Here is a 20,152-nt window from a genome sequence, read left to right as displayed (position 1 = left end):
AGCAGTGTGGAAGACACAGTCAGAGCGTGCATACTCGACCACTTCAACTGTGATTCACTCGCCTTCCACAGACTCTGCCAGTGACGCCACACCGCCACCGGCGCAAGAGATTACAGGTGGCTGCCATCTTTAACCACCCTCTCGCTTGGCTTGTGGACTAGAGTGCTAGAGACACTAAAAGCTCAAGTAAAAGCATCTGAAACTTGAACTCTTTTGTTGTGTGTTTACTCATTGCTGCTTGTATAGTCGGGCACACCCCACTCTGCCTGACAATCAGTCAATACATTCATGCAGTGTCTGTTTACCTAATGTTAGTTAACTTTCTTCTAGTCACTTTCCACTCCTGTGTTTCACCATTGCACATAAGAAAATGTTTTGAATAACGAAATTGGCCTTATGTTTCTACTCTGTTCTCCTCAGGTTGAAGCACATCCCACTCCATCATCCAGACAGATGGAAAGAACTTGGGAATCTCCCATCCACCAGGAAAATCACCCTATCCCAGGTGTTTAGTCAGGAGTTTATTCAGCCATGTGTAACATCACTGTAGAAGTAAATCCACACGTTAGTCTCCATCATGCAGAATTGTCAACTCATTGGAACATTTGATGCCCATTCTAAAATACAGACGTGGGGGATTACTGCCCTGTGTACAGTCTTTACTCCTGCACAGCACAAACACAATGTTCGACTAGTCATGGTCTACAATTTAGATCACCATTAGTTGAATGAGGTGTTAATGAAGGGCTGGAACAAAAACCAGTAAACTCCTATCCTGTGTATAAAAAAAACTGTGACAAATGTTGATGTTTCCCCACTATTCTGGTTTTGAGTCTTGGGTATCTGGGGGCTGCAATTCATCTGTCTAATCCCCTGCAAGGAGAAGAAAGACATTCATGATATTACAATGGTGTATGCATTTAATTGAATATATCTTCCTGTTTGACTTGCACCCATATAATTCAATTGGACATACTCTTCTTTATAATATCCCAGTGTTTGTTTTGTATCCAATGCACTTAGCTTACATTAGGATGAAGTAGCCTAGGCCTTCTAATCTAGTTAGTTTGTATCATATTGCCTATCATTGAGGTGAATATAATATAAGGTGAATATAAAACCGTGCTATCTTGCACGTCAGTGTCACATTATATGCATAGGTGTTGTAGTTGTATGAAAGTATCATAATGCAAGCCTGCCAATTGGAAATAAAACACCAGCAGTCCTAATGCAATATTGGTTTCACAGTGAAACAACACTATTCTAGATATTTATCATTCTTAAACAGTAAGCAAATGTACGTTTTTTTTGTTGCTTCAGCCTCTGTACAATGCATGAAATCTTACCTGCAATTTGCGAGTGGAGGACCCCACATAAAATGATTCTGGTCGGTATCAGCTTAATTCACTAACCAACAGGTACTGAGAAAATCAATTCAGTTACTTGTTTACTAGTTGCTCACGCTGCGACATTGGATACAATGTAAACAGACGTATCTAGCTCACATACAAGCTAGCTTTGTTGACGCCAGCTGCGTGATGATGCTGGTTCCTGTTATTGTTAAGAGGTCACGCAGAAGTACATTTCAATGTAACAGATTTTAAGCGCTCTGTGTTCTTCCATGTTACACAGTATGCTCTCTAAGACGTTCTTGGAAGATCACCTTTGAAAGAACGGGAGAAAACAGAACGAAAATGCGCATATTGGAACACTGCCACTAGCATGTTTCTGAAGTCTGTCAGAAGTTCCCGAAAAGTATTAGACATCTCTGTGCAATCATGGACAAGGGAAGAAGAGAGGATAGGAGGAGGGTGGCACCTCAGATCCTTCCATCTCTGCATCTTTCACCACTGTCCACCTCACTTTTCAAGTCTCCTTGAAACTTCACAGGATGGGCACATACAGTGCTATTGCAACAGCAGCATCATAAATATATACAGTGAGCTCCAAAAGCATCGGGCCAGTGACACTTTGCTGTTGTTTTGGCTTTGTACTCCAGCACTTTGGATTTTAAATGATATAATGACTATGTTAAAGTGCGGACTAGCAGCTTTTCAATCCATATTACAGCACTTTTTGTACATATTGTAGTTTTTAGAAGTATGGGGAGAAATTCACTTAATATGTGTATTAAAAGTAGTAAAAAGTGTAGTATTTGGGCCCATATTCCTAGCATGCATTGATTACATCAAGCTTGTGACTCTACAAACGTACTGGAAGCATTTACTGTTTGTTTTTCGCTTGTGTTTCAAATTGTTTTGTGAGCAATAGAAATTAATGGTAAATAATGTATTTTGGAGACACTTTTATTATAAATAAGAATAAAATATGTTTCTAAATACTTCTACATTCATGTGGATGCTACCATGATTACCCCCCAAAAAATGAAAACCTCCCCTGTAATTATAATAGAGGTTAGCATGTCTTGGGGGTATGTTAGTTGTGAGTCTAACTTTCTCACGATTCATTCAGGACTATCCGTAATCATGGTAGCCTCCACATTAATGTTAGATATGTTTAGTCACTGTCCAAATAGTTTGGAGCTCATTGTATGTCTACTCGGACGTGAGATATAAGATGTCCATACAGGCTCTCTCAAGTCATCTATCTTAAAGGTAGACTCAACGAAATGACGTTGCCACGAGCAGCACCGCAGACATTGAAATGTCACACACAGTATCTGCGAATGTGCATGGGTTCGCTTCACGCTCTTACAGCGTGGTAGCTACGGGACCAAAACAGCAGAGAAGTTGAGCCTCACTATGACACACTATGGTGTTTACTTTCTGCATCTACGCCATATCGCTGAGTGTACCTTTAAAGATTATTAATTCATGATTGTCAACGCTCACTCATTGTTATTCTCTTCCGGTTTTGGGGGCATTGATAATATATTATTTTCATCTAAGGACCTTGACAGAAAGCGCTTCAACAAAGATTCATTATGTTCTTAATACATATTTGAAATGGAAATAGAAAAGAAAGAAATGGGGTTGGTGGGTTTTTCAAGTAGCACTAATCAAACCTATTGTTCTTCAAGTGTGAAAAGGATGTGACGGAACAGTGACCGGTTTAGTTTATTGAGTTCTAAGTAAAGAAAATCCCATTTTATTTTCAGTCTTGATGTTTTTCGCTCCATATTTGATAGGAAGGGATTTCTAATAATGATGCTATCATTAGGTTATTTAACTCAAAATGAAAGTTATTTGTTCTCTCTCTCTCAGACCAACTAGAGGATGAAGAGAGACAGAGTGAGAGAGAGAGAGCGAGAGAGAGAGAGAGAAAGAGCAAGAGAGAGAGAAGAGAAAGTGAAAGAGAAAAAAGGAGCTCCATAACACAGACTCTCTGGCTCCTCTCCAAGACGAGGTGCACTGTGTGTATACGGCTACATGAGAGGCTGAGAGGCCAGCTCTATAATTCCTGAATGATTAAGCAGAAACACAGGATTATAGGAGTAATTGACAACTGGCTGGGCTGAGGGTTTGGTGCTTTGTTGTTCCATTTCCCACAATTCTCATGGACCTGGAGGAACCCAAAAGACCCAGAGAGCGAGAGAGAGAAAGAGAGAGAGAGAGCAGCCTTGCACTCAGGTCTAGATTTGGGTTTAAGTTCAGATAAAGCCTCTGAAGTCATGTGACCAGACCTGTTGGAGCATCATGTCTGTGAATGTGCAATGCTGTTAGATGATCTGGAGGATTGTATTCAGAGTTCATGTCGACCATTCTGAGCCAATCACACGCCTCCTTCCAAAGATCAAGTCGTAATTGCACATTATCGACTTCTAACCACATTGGTGGGAATAATTGTTGATAAATGGACAAGACAGCGCTAAAGAATCATTACCATTCCATTATATTATAACAAGACTGTAGAGAATTGAAATAAAGTAATGTTCACATGGCAGGAATGTCTATACTGCAAGTAAAGGTGATTATATGGTGTTCCCTACAGAGCACACAGATTACAATCATTATCCAAAACACCAGTCCTGCTCTGCTCTTTCTCACTCTCTTCTCAGGATGTCCAATCATCTTTTTCTTAGACTCAACCATATGTTTACTTACTATGACTGTGATATGTGGTTGTCCCACCTAGCTATCCTAAGTTGAATGCATTAACAGTAAGTCGCTCTGTGACTAAAATGTAAATGTACATGTACTTTCAACTGAAAGTGGAAAAAGTACTGTTTGACAGATTCACAAACACAAAAAGTAACCTGTATACAGCCATTTACTGGCAATTAATCACATACACATACAGCTGAAGTGGGAAGTTTACATACACTTAGGTTGGAGTCATTAAAACTCGTTTTTCAACCACTCCACAAATTTCTTGTTAACAAACTATAGTTTTGGCAAGTCGGTTTGGACATCTACTTTGTGCATGACACAAGTAATTTTTCCAACAATTCTTTACAGACAGATTATCTCACTTATAATTCATTGTATCACAATTCCAGTTGGTCAGAAGTTTACATACACTAAGTTCCAGAAAATAATGTCATGGCTTTAGAAGCTTCTGATAGGCTAATTGACATCATTTGAGTCAATTGGAGGTGTACCTGTGGACGTATTTCAAGGGCTACCTTCAAACTCAGTGCCTCTTTGCTTGACATCATGGGAAAATCCAAAGAAATCATCCAAGAACTCAGAAAAAAATTGTAGACCTTCACAAGTCTGGTTCATCCTTGGGAGCAATTTCCAAACACCTGAAGGTACCATGGTCATCTGTGCAAACAATAGTACGCAAGTATAAACACCATGGGACCACGCAGCCGTCATACCGCTCAGGAAGGAGACGCATTCTGTCTCCTAGAGATGAACATACTTTGGTGTGAAAAGTGCAAATCAATCCCAGAACAACAGCAAAGGACCTTGTGAAGATGCTGGAGGAAACAGGTACAAAAGTATCTATATCCACAGTAAAACGAGTCCTATACTGACATAACCTGAAAGGCCGCTCAGCAAGGAAGAAGCCACTGCTCCAAAACCACCATAAAAAGCCAGACTACGGTTTGCAACTGCACATGGGGACAAAGATCATAATTTTTGGAGAAATGTCCTCTGGTCTGATGAAACAAAAATAGAACTGTTTGGCCATAATGACCATCGTTATGTTTGGAGGAAAAAGGGGGAGGCTTGCAAGCCAAAGAACACCATCCCAACCGTGAAGCACGGGGGTGGCAGCATCACAAAATAGATGGCATTATGTGGATATATTGAAGCAACATCTCAAGACATCAGTCAGGAAGTTAAAGCTTGGTCTTCCAAATGGGTCTTCCAAATAGACATTGACCCCAAGCATACTTCCAAAGTTGTGGCAAAATGTCTTAAGGACAACAAAGTCAAGGTATTGGAGTGGCCATCACAAAGCCCTGACCTCAATCCTATAGAAAATGTGTGAGCAGAACTAAAAAAGCGTGCGCGAGCAAGGAGGCCTACAAACCTGACTCAGTTACACCAGCTCTGCCAGGAGGAACGGGCCAAAATTCACCCAAATTATTGTGGGAAGCTTGTGGAAGGCTAACCAAAACGTTTGACCCAAGTTAAACAATTTAAAGGCAATGCTACTAAATACTAATTGAGTGTATGTAAACTTCTGACCCACTGGGAATGTGATGAAAGAAATAAAAGCTGAAATAAATAATTCTCTCTACTATTATTCTGACATTTCACATTCTTCAAATAAAGTGGTGATCCTAACTGACCTAAGACAGGGAATTTTTACTAGGATTAAATGTCAGGAATTGTGAAAAACTGAGTTTAAATGTATTTGGCTAAGGTGTATGTAAACTTCCGACTTCAACTGTACCAACAAACATATACACACAGACAAAAACCATTGCATTATTCATCAATCATTTGAGTCCACTTCCAGCAGTTATCCTCACTGTCAGCTTAAGACACCAGCCCTAAACATCGCAATCGGTCCAATATGGAATAACTCTCACAAGAGTGCTATAGAGAGAATGTCCAAGCTGATTCATATGTTTTCATAGCCTTTATCATCCTACAGTAATGGTACATTTGAACTGCTGGGGCTGAGGACAGGACAGCTAATCATTAACCAGTTAGCCACTGCTCTGTTCTGGCTGCTGATCCAGGGCCAGGGAGGATGATAAAGATCCAGAGGACAAGAGGACCAGGGGAGCTGCCAACTTAATGACCCAGAGAGAGGAGCTGATTTACGGGCTCTGTGGCCCCATCGTGGTCCATAGACGTAAGCCCTCCCTCTATTCTCATTTACTGCTGGGAGAGACGTAGTTCATAAAGAAGAAAACAATGTTAGAAGAGTGATGAAATGTTCCTCTGAGAAAACCAAGACACTCTGCATCACCTCTTGATCGTACATCCTCCAGGCCCATACACAACTCTAAAAAGACAGTACTGTGTGATCTGTTTTTTTGGTATCTTCATCAGAATCTCGTAAGTGGTTGCATATTGTGTATGCAATACAAGGCTCAAAATCAGGCAAAGAACACAATAAATCATTGATTGATAGAGTCATTTGATCCTGCAAGTCTTCGGCAATGTCTGAAATTCAGAATTCTGAGTGGATGAAAGGCGACAAACACTGTACCCCATGAGGACTACAAACACTTCATCAAGGTATAGAAAGTAGATCGATCTGAACCTGTCTAATCCCTTTAAACCCAGGTGAGTGGTCACATGGTCTACATCCAAACCTACACTGTTCAAAGACATCCACATAAAATCCTCACCTCTATCATAACTCACATGGCCTGGAAACTCCTTGGGTATGGCTAGATGAAGCTATGGAAGCCACTGGGGTGGCTACATGCAGCGATGGAAGCCACTGGGGTGGCTAGATGAAGCTATGGAAGCCACGGGGGTGACTAGATGCAGCGATGGAAGCCACTAGGGTGACTAGATGAAGCTATGGAAGTCACTGGGGTGGCTAGATGAAGCTATGGAAGTCACTAGGGTGGCTAGATTAAGCTATGGAAGTCACTGGGGTGGCTAGATTAAGCTATGGAAGTCACTGGGGTGGGTAGATGAAGCTATGGAAGTCACTGGGGTGGGTAGATGAAGCTATGGAAGCCACTGGGGTGGCTAGATGAAGCTATGGAAGCCACTGGGGTGGCTAGATGCAGCGATGGAAGCCACTAGGGTGACTAGATGAAGCTATGGAAGTCACTGGGGTGGCTAGATGAAGCTATGGAAGCCACTAGGGTGACTAGATGAAGCTATGGAAGTCACTGGGGCGGCTAGATGCAGCAAAACGTTCATGGTTGTGTAAGTACAGAACCAATGCTCATCGTTGGTAAGACTCCCTGCGATCCTCCCGTCTCGTGTGAATGGCTCCTCTGTGTGATCAGCAAAGGTTCTGCCAGAGGCCCTCTCTCTGTCCCCTGAATGGACAGCGCTGGGCCACATTTTTAAGGCACACTAACGTACCATAGCTGACAGACAAAGGCGATGTGGTAATTTACCAGGGAGAATGACGCTCCCTTTAAATTGCCTTGGGGGCAATAACAGACAGAGCCTTTAAGACCGGGGGCGCCTCCAAAATGGCATCCTATTTCCTATATAGTACACATAGGGCTCTGATCAAAAGTAATGCACTATAAAGGGAATTGGGTGCCATTTGGGATTTAGCCCTGGACTACAGTTGAGATGAGCCATTAAACTGGGTTTTCTCTCCCTCCATCCTCTCTATATCCTCCCTCCATTTACACTTGAAAAGCGGCTCGTTGTCATCCTGAACCAAATATCAGCAAACAACAGGGACACACACACACACACACACACACACACACACACACACACACACACACACACACACCACACACACACACACATGTTAACACAGCCCGCGCTTCACAGGCTTCAGATAGTCCACATAGATCCAGGAGAAAAGAAGACAAAGGAGGACAATACAAACAACAAACAGAAAGGCCTAAACAGGACGGGGCATTTCTGGTCCACTGACAGGGTTTGGGGAGACATTTGGGGCACAAATCGAATCAAGCTGGGCAAGTCAGAGCAACAGAGGAGAAGGGAATTAGAAAGCGCAATAGAAGCCAGTGCCAGCCAACTAGGCTCTTCAATAGGGTAGACTTTCTACAGAGTTGGCCCGTGCGCCTCATCATGACAACTGGGTGAGGAAGTTGGCGAGTTGGCGTCTGAAACTTTAGGTGCTCAATGAGCTCAAATCTTTACTGGCCGGGCGGGCATTCTTTCTCCACTCAAAGGAAGCACACCCTCTGGTACTGGAAAAACCTCCATTCCTCAATGCTCACCTTACAGAGACAACTATCTCAATGAAACGCTTTTAGAAGATAAATAACTGATAGCTGCATACAGTACACTTAGCTATTACATAAATCAATTACATAAACTTCCGCATTCTTGGAGAGGAGCAGAGAAGAGAGGAAATATCACAGGCAGTTTTTTTTAAGCACATCACCTCTGAGCTTTGATTCTTTGATTAGCCCACATAGAGCCAATTAGACGAAGCCGAGTTCCTGGTGGACTCCCGCCTGCCGCCAAACACTCATTGTGGGGCGGAGGAGAGAAGAGGGAGAGAGGAAAAAGAGAGGAGAGAGGAGCTGTGGGCAAGAGAACTTCACCATTAACAGGCTGGATTTAATAACAGGTTTCACCCTTCCTCTCTCCATCACCACCACGCTCCTCTTTTCAAAACGTTCCTTTCTGAGTTAGAATAAAGGGATTTTACATAAAAGGCTCCCTGCCTCAGGCACTTTACTACAGGGGCTGTAGAAAAGAAGGGGAGGGTAAAGAGAGAGAGAGAGAGAGAGAAGGAATGATAGATGGCTTTGAGCTTCCTACGTTTGGTCTCCACTGGGTCCAACGATCTCAGAGGTATGGGACAAGGGGACGTGTGGGACGCAGTCGGAAACTAAATACTGTCCAATCTAATATACACACGTACCAAACAAAACCAATATCAATCCCAACCCGAAAACTTCTACAAAAGCGTAACAAAAAGTAATGTGTAGGTTAGAGTTTGAAAGGACTTTGTCTAATGAACCCTATACTATAGAAAATACATGATCAGTTTGACGAGGGCAGAAAACAGACATAAAGGACATTCACTGCTTCCTATCAGAATAATAAAGTAGGAAGATATGACTTTAAGCCAAAGATACATTTCTATTTTAACCCCAAAATGGACAATCAAGTTTTGAACTTGATTCAATTGTAGAAGAAGCGAAGTATAGTACTCACCAGCTAGTCATCACTGGCACATGGTCCTGTGGCTACAGGGATGGGCTGAGAGGGCTGTTCTATCCTTTAGATACCTGTTTTTGAGAGAGAGAGAGGGAGAGGAGAGGAGAGGAGAGGAGAGAGAGAGAGAGAGAGAGAGAGAGAGAGAGAGAGAGAGAGAGAGAGAGAGAGAGAGAGAGAGAGGAGAGAGAGAGAAAGAGGAAAGAGAAAGAGAAAGAGAAAGGAGAAAGAGAGAGAGAGAGAGAGAGAGAGAGAGAGAGAGAGAGAGAAAGAGATAGAAGGGGAGGGGTGAGTCTTTCAATTCACACTAGTCATTTGCCTCCTTCCCACAAGTAGTGTGCAGTGCCACAAAGAACCACTCACACTCTTGTAAACAAACCGCCAAACCGTCAATGGAGGAGAGAGGGCGGACCTGGAACGGCATTTAAACTTGAGTTTATTAGGCTTCATGGGCTCTGGGGGGCTGTGGTGGGCGGTGGGGAGAGGAAACTGGGAAGAGATGGATCTCCACCCCAACTAAATCTCCCCAACAAGTCCATTACGGTTCAAATGTTAAACCACATACTGTAGGCTATTATTTAAAGCCTAATTTACTATAGTTTAATTTAAAGACTTCATGAATATATATCTGCCCAAGATCTATACGCTCCAGACAGTTCAATCAAAGTAATTTAGGTTAATATACTTTACAGTTACCATTTGGGCTTTAGGCTTCTGATCAGCAAATTGGAACATAATAGTCTTCTATACGGTTTCTATGGCAACCCCTGTGTTAGGCTTAGACACCCTAGACTCTGGACGTGCATCAGTGAATGCCACTAAGCCAGCACATACCATTTTTGAGAAAGTTCCCGTAGCTAGAGTGCGGAGCCATGACGATTGGCGATAAATTGCAGATTGATGCCTGCTTCTCTGCAAGTTCTGAGGACTTAGTTCTAATATCCTTATTAGGGAGCAAACACAACGACAGGTGGACCAATGCAAATAGGAATGTCTGGAGGATTTGCTGTGGACACAGATCCTGAATTTGGATGTAGGCAGCACCACTACAGACAGACAGTAGCAGGAATGTTATGGCTGCACAAAGCAAGCACGCACATCCTAGTGTCAACATGACCTAATGCTCTCTCTCTCTTCCACCAAATCAAGAGGTCAGAGAATTCTCACAAATACAAAGAGTAACGGGGTTATAGCTTTAACATTGGTTATGTCTAACCTATTCTCTTCAGCCACTTTAAAATGTTTCCTCTTCCTTGCTTTCCTTCTAACTCTCTTGCTCTCTCTCTCAATTATGCACGCACACACAGACACACAGAGAGACAGACTGAGACAAAGTCTTAGACAAACATGCACAGCATGTCTAGAAACAAATAAATATTTGTGAGATTGACTAGAATGCTAATGGAAAACTGTTAAGAGAAGTGTGCTGATTCACCTCGTTCTTATTCCCACCTCCCACCTCTGAAACAACGGCTCACAGCGGGACACGACATCCAACCATTCATCCAGAACCAGAGTGATGGAGAGGAGTGGCTGTGGTGGGATGCCACTTAAAATCCCAATTAAAATCACAGCATGCTAAACAAGTGGTGTAAATCACAGCACCAGAGGCTCCACTTTGGTCTTAATTGGAGCCATTTCCATGTTCTGTCCCCTGGTGGGAGCCAGGTGCCACTGTACCCTGCACGATTACAATGCTCACACACTGTGACACGGTGTAGCAGGAATGCACTAGCCTCAATGGGGAATCAAGGCAACGTGAATGAAATGCTTCTTTAGTGGTTAGAAATTAACACAGCACAATGATGAACGGTCTGACAAGTTGTAGGTTGGGTTTTCCTCGTCGTCTTTAAAACGGTCTGGGACTCATAGACAAACGTAACTCGTGGTCTTAATAGAGAAGACATTCTACTCACAGCCATCCGGACTGCCCTCAGACTTTACTTCTTTACTTGGACAGGGAGCCGGTGCGTCAAGATTATATCAAGGTTAATGGATATGAAAGACTGAGGAAAGTACCGGCATACGTCAGACCAATTCATTTGACCTGTTCACTGCTGAGTCAGTCTGACTGACTCAAGGCATTATCAATCCACACACATTCCATTAGGCCTCCTCAGACCTGCTTAGAGCACCATCCAACAGCACCACGGCCCCATCGGTACACACACAGCCTCCCAAACTGATGAAGGAGGAGAGGTGCGGCAGTCAGTGAAGGACTTAATTAAGATTAGAGGAGGACAGAGACAGAGCTGCAGTTAGCCTGCCTGGGCTGTGCCAGCTGGGCACAGGGTTTAAAAGTTTTAGAGTTCTCCCTGAGTCCTCCCTGAATACCTGCCTGTAGGTCACAGTCTTCTTTGGAGAGAGGGAGAGATGGATGGATGGATGGATGGATGGATGGATGGATGGATGGATGGAGGGTAAGAGGGAAAGAGGGAAGGAGGAAGAGAGAAATAAAAATAGAGGAAGAGAGAGAGAGCAGAGAGGGAGGAAGAGAGAGAGAGAAAGCAAAGATAAATTCAGGGAGCTAGGATAGAGAGAGAGAGAGTGTGCCGAAAAAAAGTGACAGCGTAAAATAGAGGGATAGTAATTAGGAAGTAGATAATAAGACTGGTCCGGAAAGCTGAGAGCTGGGAGCTCAGAACGATGTGATGAGCTGAGATGAGATGACCGCATCAGAGGGCCACGCTCAATAAATCCATTAACACACAGAGAGACGCTGCTTTAAAAAGGTCAGCCTGACAGAGCTAGACAGCCTCTGTGTCCCAAATGACACCCTAGTCCCTACATGGTGAATTTGAATTGGGACGCAGCCAGCGTCTTAGCTTCCACACCTGAAACCATGGTATCACGCTGACGGGAAGATCTACATTACCCTATTCTTCTATTCTCCCTCCCAGTGGTCTGTCCCTATAAAACGGGGTCCTATATCTCAGACAGTCGCCTGCCTGTGTTGGCAGAGGAGCGTAGTTTCCAGCCCAGTTTCAGATGTCTCTAGCCCTTCATCAAAGCCCTTGACAGCAGTGTGCTCTAGCTAGTTAACCACCACTGAAACCAGCGGTCAAATCTTGACAGAACCATGGAACTGAGGGCTCTCTATCTCTCTCTTTTCCCCCGCTCCCTCTGTCTCCTTCTCTCTTGAGCTCACAGGCGGTAAAAGATAGGAGCTCAATTATAAACTTGTGTAAACTTGTGTAACCACAGTCACTAGTGAATGAGTGTGTGAGAGAGCGTTGACAACAAGTCTGAGCTTGTGGATACAGAGAGAGCCGTGTTCAGACTGGCTAAGTAAAACCCCCTAGGGCCTTGTGTGTTTCTGTTTCTCCACTTGAGTGTGTGTTACTGGGCTGGAGACTGGAGCACACACACACAGGAGACTGAAGTGGCACTCTGTAGTAATTAAATAGCGAAGCCATTAGAGCACCCTGAGGTATTAGCATCAGCCATGACAGCATCAGCCATGACAGCCTCAGTCTGCAGCTACACACACGCAGCCAGCTCTAAAAGCCAACCAGCCAATCCACAACTGCCTCCAGATAAACAAAATCAAATTCATTCCAATGTCTCCTATCTGGATCATCACAGACACTTGGATTATACAGCAGGATTAAAACTTTACTTTTTTAAAAGTTGGGAGAAAAGCACAACTACTACTGTGTTTCCTGTGAAAGGCCAATCTTTGAGGTAATGAAGGTAAAAGTCTCTCAGACAGACAGCGTCTCTCAGACAGACAGAGTCTCTCAAACAGACAGCGCCTATCAGACAGACAGAGTCTCTCAAACAGACAGCGCCTCTCAGACACACAGCGCCTCTCAGACACACAGAGTCTCTCAGACACACAGCGCCTCTCAAACAGACAGCGCCTCTCAGACACACAGAGTCTCTCAGACACACAGCGCCTCTCAGACACACAGCGCCTCTCAGACACACAGAGTCTCTCAGACACACAGCGCCTCTCAGACAGACAGCGCCTCTCAGACACACAGAGTCTCTCAGACACACAGCGCCTCTCAGACACACAGCGCCTCTCAGACACACAGCGCCTCTCAGACACACAGAGTCTCTCAGACACACAGCGCCTCTCAGACACACAGCGCCTCTCAAACAGACAGCGCCTCTCAAACAGACAGCGCCTCTCAGACACACAGAGTCTCTCAGACACACAGCGCCTCTCAGACACACAGCGCCTCTCAGACACACAGCGCCTCTCAGACACACAGCGCCTCTCAGACACACAGCGCCTCTCAGACAGACAGCGCCTCTCAGACAGACAGCGCCTCTCAGACACACAGTCTCTCAGACACACAGCGCCTCTCAGACAGACAGCGCCTCTCAGACACACAGCGCCTCTCAGACACACAGAGCCTCTCAGACACACAGCGCCTCTCAGACACACAGCGCCTCTCAGACACACAGCGCCTCTCAGACACACAGCGCCTCTCAGACACACAGCGCCTCTCAGACACACAGCGCCTCTCAGACACACAGCGCCTCTCAGGCAGACAGCTACTAATTACAGGAGTGTGCTAGCTGAGTAAACATTACTGCTGAGAGAGGGGCTGGTTTGATTACAGTTCGTTTTGGGCATTGAGGGCAGGTGGACTGTTATTATGTGGTGACTGCAGTGACTGGTTTACCTCAGGTAAAACTATTATCAGGCTCATTGATCTACATGTTATTTCAGCCTTGGATTATCTGCAGGCCTGGTTATCTGCTGTTGGAAGAAGCCCAATGGAGAGTTGATGGACTTGGAGTCAGGGTAACCTTCACACAGATCAAACCCCACAAACTGACAGAATTTTTTATTTCTATTTTTTTATTCCACCTTTATTTAACCAGGTAAGCTAGTTGAGAACAAGTTCTCATTTACAACTGCAACCTGGCCAAGATAAAGCAAAGCAGTGCGACACAAACAACAACAACAGAGTTACACATGGAATAAACAAACGTACAGTCAATAATTAATTTACATTTACATTTTAGTCATTTAGCAGACGCTCTTATCCAGAGCGACTTACAGTAGTGAATGCATACATTTCATACAATTTCATACATTTTCTTTCTGTGCTGGCCCCCCGTGGGAATCAAACCCACAACCCTGGCGTTGTAAACACCATGCTCTACCAACTGAGCTACAGGGAGAAATAGAGAAAGTCTATATACAGTGTGTGCAAATGAGGTAGGATAAGGGGGGTGAGGCAATAAATAGGCCATAGTGGTGAAATTATTACAGTATGGCAAATTAAACAATGGGGTGCAGAAGATGAGTGTGCAAGTAGCAATACTGGGGTGCAAAGGAGCAAAATAAATCACATAGAAATCACATATGTTATGTAGTAATTCAATCTCCATTATGATTTTTCCATCTGTCTCTATCCATTTTACCATCTCCTCTCTGCCCTTCATAGCAGAAACCCCCTAACAAGAGAGGCCTCCAGTACCTAATACCACAATTTCTCTTTCCATTCCCGCAGGCTTCCCACAGACCTGAATCAGGCACACAACTCAGAAATAGAAACATGTTTGATATGCTGCAGACCCAGTATATCATCAGAATGTTTCATGTTTGCAATTTTTCTCCCAGCTAGTTGCTCCAGGCTGCATGGTCTGAGGCATGCAGGGAACTGAGGCGAGGCCCAGAACAAAACAGTGCCTCGGGGATAAAGAAGAGGCACGACGCGGTGCGGAGGTGGGACATTGATCCAGGAGGGACCACCTGGAGGGGGGAACCAGGCACCACTCCAGTCAGCCCTGTTCTATTCTCCCTACCACTGCTGGCCTGGAAACCGCCATAGCTGGAGTGGAGGGGGAGCGTCACTAATTATGACCCCGACTGGGAGTGTAATAAGGCCCCAGTGCCTAGGAGAGAGAGTGGGTGGAAAGAGAGAAGAGGACGCAGTGCGGCACACGGTACCTCACTATAGGGGAATTCAGTACAGATGAAACACATCTCATAGTGGAAGCCGAGTCTGCAGAGAACTTGCAATGAATATGCAGAGCTAGGGCTGTGACGGTCATGAAAATTTGGATGACGGTTATTTGTCAGCCAATTGACCGCGGTCACTGTTATAATTATTTTAATAGCAAATGTGCATCTTTTTTTTTTATATACCCTACCGTTCAAAAGTTTGGGGTCACTTAGAAATGTCCTTGTTTTTAAAAGAAAAGCACATTTTTCGTCCATTAAAATAACATCAAATTGATCAGAAATACAGTGTAGACATTGTTAATGTTGTAAATGACTATTGTAGCTGGAAACGGCAGATTTTTAATGGAATATCTACATAGGCATTATCATCAACCATCTGTTTTCCAATAGCCCATTGTGTTAGCTAATCCAAGTTTATCATTTTGAAAGGCTAATAGATCATTAGAAAACCCTTTTGCAATTATGTTAGCACAGCTGAAAACGGTTGTACTGATTAAAGAAGCAATAAAACTGGCCTTCTTTAGTCTGGTTGAGTATCTGGAGCATCAGCATTTGTGGGTTCGATTACAGGCTCAAAATTGCCAGAAACAAAGATTTTCTTCTGAAACGCGTCAGTCTATTCTTGTCCTGAGAAATGAAGGCTATTTCATGTGACAAATTGCCAAGAAACTGAAGATCTTGTACAACGCTGTGTACTACTCCCTTCACAGAACAGCGCAAACTGGCTCTAACCAGAATAGAAAGAGGAGTGGGAGGCCCTGGTGCACAACTGAGCAAGAAGACAAGTACATAGTTTGAGAAACAGAAGCCTCAACTGGCAGCTTCATTAAATAGTACCCGCAAAACACCAGTCTCAACGTCAACAGTGAAGAGGCGACTCCGGGATGCTGGCCTTCTAGACAGAGTTGTAAAGAAAAAGCCATATATCAGACTGGCCAATAAAAAGAAAAGATTACGATGGGCAAAAGAACACAGATACTGGACAGAGGAACTCTGCCTAGAAGGCCAGCATCCCAGAGTCGCCTCTTCACTGTTGACGTTGAGACTGGTGTTTTGCGGGTACTATTTAATGAAGCTACCAGTTGAGGACATGTGAGGCGTCTGTTTAGCCCTATGCAGACCTAAGACAGTTGTGCTAACTGACAGACCAAGAAGAAAGCCTGTCACTCAGTTGACTTCCGATTGGCTACATAAGCCTAAGACAAAGTTCTCTCCATGCCCAGTATATGGTGCTGACCAGACCCAACATCCATTTTGGCCACAGTTTGATCTGGTCTGTTTGACGTGACCTATCACCATTAATGTGTTAGGGGCTCAATCCAAGCCAAGCCACACACTGACCCCTAAGCTATCTGATGTCTGATGTGCTTATTGCCCTCCCATATTCATAAAGCATCTCAGAGTAGGAGTGTTGATCTAGGATCAGTGTTGCCTTTTAGATTATAATGAATGTGATTATATTGACAGGGGGGACCTGGTCCTAGATCAGCAGTCCTATGAATACGGTCTTAGGCCTCCCTATCGCAGTAGTAGTCCCTCTGCCACTCAGTCATGCCGCTCAGTTGTCTTAGAGTCTTATCTGATTTTGTAGCTGACAGCCAGAAAAGGAGGGAAAATGGGAAGAAGTGAGGCGAAGTAATATAATATAAAAGGCTTCAAGGTGGCTTCAGGTGGACTCGGGCTCAGACGGGCTCAGACGTGAAGGACTGTCTGACTCTGTTTAATAAAAACAAAGCACTCTGGGTAAACTCCACTGGGAAATAGCGAGGGAGGACTTCTGTGGCTCAAACAGAGACAAACAGACAGTAAGACAGACAAACAGAGAATAAATCAGACTGATGGGGTGGGACTCAATTCCTTTTCTTTTCTTTTCATTTCACAAGCTAGAATTGAAGACCATTCATTATCAACTTGAGGACCATAAAACCATGCAATGCTTTGTGCTATTGCCGTCATCAGTGGACTGCATAGAACATGAAAACACAAGACATTTCAGAAGAACTTCACTTATCTCTGAATGAGTGAAGGAAAAAGAAGAGGAATGATTGAATAATGTGATGTTTACTGCCAGAGACTCATCAGTCATACATGCCTATGCTTAACAACTCTTTAAATTAATGCACTTAGCAATTAACATTGAATACCCGAGCCAAGAGACAGGTTCAAATGATATGTGACATACTAAAGGAAGCCGTTAATTTAGGTTCAAAGAGATCGTATCCTAAGAAGTAAATAAATAGACGAAGAGCCTGAAAAGGGTGTGTGTGTGTGTGTGTGTGTGTGTGTGTGTGTGTGTGTGTGTGTGTGTGTGTGTGTGTGTGTGTGTGTGTGTGTGTGTGTGTGTGTGTGTGTGTGTGTGCGTGGCCGCACATGTGTCTCTGTTCGTGTGTGTGTCCAATTGTCTCAGGCTTTAAAACATTATGGCTGCAGTATAAAATCTCAAACAATATGTCATACTTGGAGCCAACTTTATTAGCTTCTCTCCTGATAACAACACTTACTGACTTGACTTATCCCCTGTGGAGCATAAAACTGACAACACAGAGGGGAAGGTAATATAATAGACCCACACATACATACTCTGTCACATCATCCCACTGTCTGATTAAAGACCACAGATGATCAAACACAGACCAGATTCAACTCCCACGTGTTCCAAATGGCCATCAATTTTTTTTATTTAACTAGACAAGTCAGTTAAGAGACAAACTCTTATTTACAATGACAGCCTACCGGGGAACAGTGGCTTAACTTCCTTGTTCAGGTGCAGATTGACAGATTTTTACCTTGTCAGCTCTGGGATTCAATCCAACAACCTTTCGGTTACTGGCCCAACACTCTAACCACTAGGCTACCTGCCACCCCTATTCCCTATATACAGCACTGCTTTTGACCAGGGCCCATATGGTCCATTATATTGTGCACTATAGGGAATCGGGGGCCATTTGGGATCCACCCCTCCTCAAAGCTGCACTTATTGCAATTAATGAAGAACCCCATTTACGTGACTTTATAAAAAATAGGCACTACTCCTCTAAAACATATCCTCTGTCTATGCTGCCTGTCTGGAGTACTGTGTGAGCCTCATAAACTATGTGAAACACTTCAATAATAACATTGAATTGAAGCCACTGAATAAAGCGCCAATCCAATAAGTAAATACCGTCAGAGAGAGACAAGGACTCAAAGGCAAGGGAGGATGTCCTCAGTGCTCCACTCGCTTTCCCCAATAGACAGGACTGCAATTAATGCCATAGTGTAAATCCCTTAGCTTAGAGGGAAAACAGTCAGGATGTGTCCTAAATGTAGTGCACTACTACAGCACACTATATAGGGGACAGGGTTCCAAATGGGACACATCCTTTTGAGACAAACCCTCAGTCTAAATGGAACACAGTTAAAGTAAGACCATGTGGATCAGGAGGATGTAACAAATCACCATGGGACATTCCTTATGAATTACTGCTGTTGGCGAGGATATTCAATAAAACATTCAAAATGACCATGCTTCAAATAGCACACCATTAGATTAGAAGCACATTTCTATAATAAGGAAATATATGATCATTGATCTGTTCAACAGAGCTTATGAAATCAACAAGATTGAGTGACAAATCATCGTTTTTCATCAAGGCATGGTTTGAACTCAATCTTTTTCCCCTTTGACAAGTTTCCACTTCCCCTGGATTCCAAAGTAGTTGCATCAGGTGTGTAGATCACTGCACACACCCACCAAAAGTGAATCAATTTCTGGCAGAGGAAGAGAGAGATAGAGTGAAATGGGGACAAGGAAGAGAAGGAGGATAGAAGAGGAGGATGACACACAGAAGAGTGGGCTCCTTTAGTCAATGTGAGAGTGTCCTGGCAGGTTTCTGTTGCAGTGTCCCTGAGGGCTGAGCAGAGACACTAGATCACTGATGTTGGCACCACCACTCAAGCACGCACGTCACACACACATCACACGCACGTCACACGCAGGTTGCAGGCACGCACCCACGTCATACAAGCAGACAAGCGTGGACGCACGGATGCACAAACACACACACATCCCCACCCCAGCTGCTGTGTCTCAGTGTCTCCCTCCACAGGGTGGGACAGCATGAGACTCACACAGAAATATGTGTGTGTGTGTGTGTGTGTGTGTGTGTGTGTGTGTGTGTGTGTGTGTGTGTGTGTGTGTGTGTGTGTGTGTGTGTGTGTGTGTGTGTGTGTGAGTGTGTGTGTGTGTACTGAGTGTTCAAAACATTAGGAACACCTGCTCTTTCAAAGATATAGACTGACCAAGTGAATACAGGTGAAAGCTATGATCCCTTATTGACGTCACTTGATAAATCCACTTCAATCAGTGTAGATGAAGGGGAGGAGACAGGTTAGAGAAGGATTTCTAAGCCCTGAAACAATTGAGACAAAAGATTTAAGTGCCTTTGAACAGGGTCTGGTAGTAGGTGCCAGGCGCACCAGTTCGAGTGTGTCAAGAATTGCAACGCTGCTGGGTTTTTCAGCGTATGCTGTCAATGTCATAATTGAGACCTCACAGGCCCAACACTTGGTGAAGGAGAGCTAACTGGCACAGATATCAAATGCAGAGTTTAGACTGCCATACATAACTCTACATCAGCCCAGGAGGAGATCCAATGACATACAATGGTTGACTATCTTCTCAGTGGGGTTGGGGAGTATCTTCAGGACACCCTCTCCACCATGCCCACCACAGTAGGTTTGATCTCAACATCAAACCCTGAGATCGCAGCAGGAGAAGCTGGGTTAAATTGGTTGAAATGATGTCATAGTGACTCACTGGGATTAGACTGGCACTAAAAGACTGACAAACCAGTTGATACAGTATATTGCTGGTCTCAGTTGTCCTAAAGCCCCACCTTTCTGTGGAAGACAGACAGAATAAACTACAGCCTTTAGTTATGATGATGTCAATGAATTAACCAGGAACAACTGGCCATTCTGCTCTGTGAAGCTGTTCTAGAGGAGAGGATCACATCACTCATTATGATGT

At 44.0% G+C, this 20,152-nt stretch overlaps 1 protein-coding gene across 3 annotated transcripts in view; it reads right to left on the bottom strand.

Moving 5' to 3' along the window:
• LOC106586418 (semaphorin-5B) overlaps positions 1-20,152 on the bottom strand; it is a 199,172-nt gene that overhangs the window by 153,863 nt on the left and 25,157 nt on the right. For all 3 annotated transcript variants that reach the window (XM_045707609.2, XM_045707610.2, XM_045707612.2), the window contains exon 2: positions 9,213-9,286. The gene's annotated coding sequence lies outside the window, so the exon portion shown is untranslated. The remainder of the gene's footprint in view (positions 1-9,212; positions 9,287-20,152) is intronic.

The sequence above is a fragment of the Salmo salar genome, chromosome 25, assembly GCF_965601325.2.
Source record: "Salmo salar chromosome 25, fSalSal1, whole genome shotgun sequence".
Taxonomy (NCBI): Eukaryota; Metazoa; Chordata; class Actinopteri; order Salmoniformes; family Salmonidae; genus Salmo; species Salmo salar.
Note: the sequence above shows the minus strand (reverse complement) of the source record. Positions and strands in the feature narration are given on the sequence as shown.